Raw genomic sequence first — 5,000 nt, 5'->3', positions numbered from 1 at the left:
TACGTTACGTATTTTAACCCAAGATTAGAACAGGAGTGTGGACGTAGCTGCTGCTATCTCAGTGTGTTTTCTTTATTTTGGTTTTATATAAAAGTCTCGTTCAGCATTCGATTGAACTCAAAGATCCTCTAACGAGTCGATGTTCAGTTTTTGCAGTAAAAACGTTTTGTTTTAACGGTTTTAAGCCTGTTTTTCATTAGTGAAATGTAGCATTAGCATTATCACAGTTAACTATAGACTGTAAGTGCTCCGTGCTAAGCTAGCAGCTAGCAGCTAGCAGCTAGCGTTAGGGTCAAATTGCCAAACTCGAGGCTTCAAAATGGCCGTCCACAAACCAACAGCTGACGTCACGGTGACTACGTCCATGTGTTTCTTACAGTCCGTGGCGTGGACTTGGGGTTGTCAAGTATCCCAGAATGCATTTCACACCAATCAACAGCGATGGAGGAGATTCAGAGCCGGGCTCAAAGCTTTGGTAACATTTGTCTGAAGACTGTTATTGTGAGAAAGTTTATCCCAATAACTCCTGTTATAAATATAACATTTATATATACAAACATTCACAGTGTAAACAGGATATTATAATAATAATAATAATAATAATAATAATAATAATACAAGTTGTGTTAATGTAAAGTGTTGTGTATATAATATATTTATTATATTATTATTATTTTCTGATAACATTTGGAAAATTTAAAAGAGCCACAAGATTAAATTATTTTATCTCATTAAAGTGAACAAGGAGCCAGCAGGAAGTCTCTACTGAGCACGCTCCGTAGGTCCAAACGCACGGAAGCAACATCCATCATTTCTGTGGCCTCAGACGCCATGTTTGAGTCCAGGACACACACACACACACACACACACACACACACACACACACACACACACAAGGAGCTTTATTCAGACTGTGTGTATGTGTGTGTGTGTGTGTGTGTGTGTGTGTGTGTGTGTGTGTGTGCTGGGCGAGGTTCATCTCAAATATCCAGACGTGCTGCAGCTGAATACCTGCGGGAGGAGGAGGAGGAGGAGGAGGAGGAGGAGGAGGAGGGTTGGGAGGTCTGGTGGTTTTCAGGGCGTTGGGAGGAGGAGGAGGAGGAGGAGGAGGAGGAGGAGGGTTGGGAGCGTTACAGGAAGTGGGATTGTGAGGAATGTGGCTGCTGGCAGACGCTGCAGCTGGTTTGGCTGCAGATCACAGATGCATCTCTCTGATTCTTTGAGACACTTTTCACTTTTGTTTCTGTGGAAAAGAAACTTCTCAGCTGCTTTTTGCTGATGTGAAACATGTCAGAGAACACGGACGGACGTGTATCTGCATGTTCTGTAAACTCAAGCTGCTTTCTACCGTTATGTTCAGTTGTTCTTCATCACCTCCTCAGCTCACAGCCAGGAGGTGACGTCACTGTTTCCATCCAGTCAGTCTGTCATCAGTGAAATACCTGATCAGCATGTTTTCTGTCATCATTTCACTTTTTAAACACTTTAATCACGTCTGAAAGGAAAAAAGTCAAGATCACCAAAGTTCTTAGGATTCATCCTCTGAGGAACACGAATGTCTGAAGCAACGTTCCTGCTGATCCATCAGGTAGTTGTTGAGATGTAGGACAGCGTGTTGAGCTGCTGGTGGCGCTAGAGGACAGAACAGCTTCCTGTAGACAAACACACTCAGAAGAGCAGTGAAGTGAAGATCGGGGGGGGGGGGGGGGGGTTTGATACAGTTGATGGAGAAGAAGTTGACAGCATCTCATATTTAACGTGGGGGTTCGGTCAGGTGGTCACCAGGTTGAGAAGCAGTCACCCATATGTGGAACTTGCTATCATTTCCCTGTCTCCCTGTTCTGAATGCAGATAGTTGGGGGTGATTGGAGGGTTTATGCAGAGTGGGGGGACTGGCTCCCAGGTGGTGATTGAAAGCAGCTGGTGCATTCCCCTCTCGGGGATGTTTCCCATTGTGCAACACCTTGTGAGGTTCTCCAAGTGAATATTATTTAGAGGTTTTTTTTATTTCTTTATGTGGCTGGGAGCTGGTTGTCAGACTTCTTACAGAACATCTGTGTTCAATGGGAATCAGTACCGCCACATAAATGGCAACCACGAAGGGATAGTCACACAAGCATAATCTTTAAAATAAAGAGATTGTATGTTGTGTCCCATCATCTGATTTAAGTGTATTTGAGTGTACGTTCTTATAACCTGTGTAGCAGTAAAAGACATCACTAGTGACCTTACATTTATGGCTTTGGAAGACCCAGACATTACAATGACTTTGAACCTTCAATCAGTGAACTGGAATCTGGGCCTGTCTATGCCTGCCCTTGTGCCAGAGATGCATATACTGGCTGATGATGGTGATGAGGATGAAGAGGGATGGGTAGATGCTCCAGTAGAGCCACAATTCCCAGTCGACTCTCACCCTCTTTTGGTTTTGGAAGGCTTATCACGTCCGTCTTCACCTTCGGTTTCAGTAGCTTCCCCTAGCCAGGAAAGGTCCAGTGCTGATTTAGCCATTTTTGCTAATGCTATAGAGTCCATGAAACTTGTGTTCAAAAACACAGTGGATTGGCAGCGTGAATGGCTGTCAGACATTGCCAAGGGCTTCCCCATTGATAAGGCTCTATGTGTACTACCCAGATAGCAAATGTGGTAGAAAAAGCAAGTCACCATTTGCTAGCAAATGTTAGGGATCTTGCTTCGAAGTGCATAGAGGCCATTCAGTGGAATGCAAGGCAAATGCAATCTGAGTTCCAAGAGTCCCTGACAACAGGCCACCAAGACTTGCTGTCCTCCATCACATCTGCTGTCACGGAAAACAAGGATATACAACACCTTGCAACCGAGGTGCATGCAATGCGACAGCAGATGGGTTCAGTGCAGGCTACCCTTGAGTCACTTCTCACGTCAATTCACTACAAAAGCGAGAATTGGTCCTCAAAGAAGCAGTAACACCTCTTGCTGTTTCATCTCAAGCACATACACACAAAGCTGTTCCCCAAGCTGTTGAAAATATGGTTTGGTCACCTACCTCTGCTCCTGTTGGAGTTCAGTCAGAGGGCTCAGGTGCAACCGCACCTATGGGTGCAGTTTGCCAGGATGAAGTCCGTAGAGTGGCTGATGGCAAGCTGCCCATTAAGATGTTTTGCCCTTGCTATGGCAGGCCTCAGGATGAGAAAGATCCTGTGGTATACTTGCAGGTGAGATCCTAGCAACCATGAAAAGTGTGTTGCATGGTTCGGCCCATGACTGGTGGGAGACCATTAGGGAGAAAATTCATACATGGGAGGAATTTCAGAGTGCTGTCCTGTCCTCTTTTCTTCCCGAGGACTATGATGATGTTTTGGAAGAAAAAGTTCGAACTAGGGTGCAAGGAAGAAATGAGTCGCTTCGAGACTTTGCCTTCTCATTTCAAGCCCTTATCAAAAGGTGGCACTCTTCAGCCTCAGAAGATGAGATTTTGAAAAGGATATTGAAGGCTATGAACCCCTTTCTGGCATGTCAGCTCTGTGGTCGGATTACCTCCATAGACGAGATGATCTGCATTGGGAGTCAAATAGAGGGAGATTATGAGAACCAGAAAAGGTACAGGAGGACTCTTAATGAACCCTATAAAATTACTTGTCCAACAGAAAAGAAGGCTGGAAAAGGAACAGAAAAAAGGTTCCATGGCTACCATTTATAGTCAGCTGGTACCCAAGATCTACCAGAGGCAAAAGTCTACGGTTATGGTGGGGTCATCTTCATCTTCCACGTCCACTAGCTTGAAACAATTAGTGGTGCCTATCACAGTATGCCAACGTCATGGGAAAGCGCTTGTGGACACAGGCGCTACCTACACTTTACTGCATTTGAGTCTATGGAATAAGATCAAAGGCCCCAATGAGTCACTTGTATCATGGCGGGGTGACCCAATGTATCTCGCAAATGGCCAGCAAGCAAATCCTTTTCAGCATGCATGGTAACAGTTGGTCCATACCTACCGCTGTACTGGATGCAGATATGCTGGTGTATCCATTAGTTCTTGTTTTAGACTTCATGAGCGTGAGTGGTCTCCTGGTTAATGTCCAGGTTCAGGTGTACTCTTTTGTTGGTGATGACAAGGCTAGGGTTTTCCCCTTCCAGCCTGTTCTGTGCCCGGATCAAAGTTGGGGTATTCGGAGTGGGAGCAGTGTGTTTCTGTACACTTCCTTGCCACCTAAGTTGCCGCTCGTGTCTGCCTTCAATGATAATCTGTGTGACATAGCGTGTTTACCAGAAGGTGATAACTTAGACAGCCTGCTCCATACTGCTGTTGCAGACAGTGGTTTGATAGGAAGGGAGGCTGGGAGATTGCATCAACTCTTGCTCAGCAATTCCCAGGTCTGACCACCACTTTAGGTCGCACCTCAGTGCTGAAACATAAAATCAAATTAAAAGATGATGTGGTGGTTACTCAGCGCCCCTATTGATTGCCCCTGCATAAGAGGAAGATTGTTAAGGAGCAAATCCAGGAGATGCTCCAACAGGGCATCATCATGCCTTCCCGTTCATCCTGGGCATCCTTGATGGTATTGGTGCCTAAAAAATGGGGCTCCACCCTGATTTTGTGTTGACTTCCTGCGTGTTAATGAACATAGTGAGGGAGATGCTTTTCCATTGCCAACCATTTCTGAGATACTGGAATCTCTGGCAGGTTCATCTATATTCACCACCTTAGATCTCAACAGTGGTTATTGGCAAGTGGAAATGGACCCAGAAAGCCAGCCTCTCACTGCCTTTGTCACGTGTTTTGGGTTGGTCCATTTTTGAGTTGTGCCTTTCGGTTTGAAGGGAGCTCCAGCTACCTTCCAAAGGCTCATGACTCAGGTGCTCAGGAGCTGCCTGGGAGACTGCTGTATGGTGTACTTGGATGACATAATAATCTATCCTAAAGATGTCCAGACTCACCTTTATGACATCCAGTGGGTGTTTGATTGTCTCCAACAGGCTGGCCTTACACTCAAGCTGAAGAAATGCCGCTTCTG

The 5,000-nt window shown here is 45.4% G+C and overlaps 1 protein-coding gene across 4 annotated transcripts in view; it reads left to right on the top strand.

Moving 5' to 3' along the window:
* The window catches only part of ninl (ninein-like), a 52,088-nt gene that overhangs the window by 10,081 nt on the left and 37,007 nt on the right, over window positions 1-5,000 (top strand). The gene's annotated exons all lie outside the window — the stretch shown is intronic.

The sequence above is a fragment of the Thunnus albacares genome, chromosome 14 (genome assembly GCF_914725855.1).
Source record: "Thunnus albacares chromosome 14, fThuAlb1.1, whole genome shotgun sequence".
NCBI lineage: Eukaryota > Metazoa > Chordata > Actinopteri > Scombriformes > Scombridae > Thunnus > Thunnus albacares.
The sequence above is the reverse complement of the archived record's forward strand: the minus strand, read 5'-3'. Positions and strand labels throughout refer to the sequence as shown.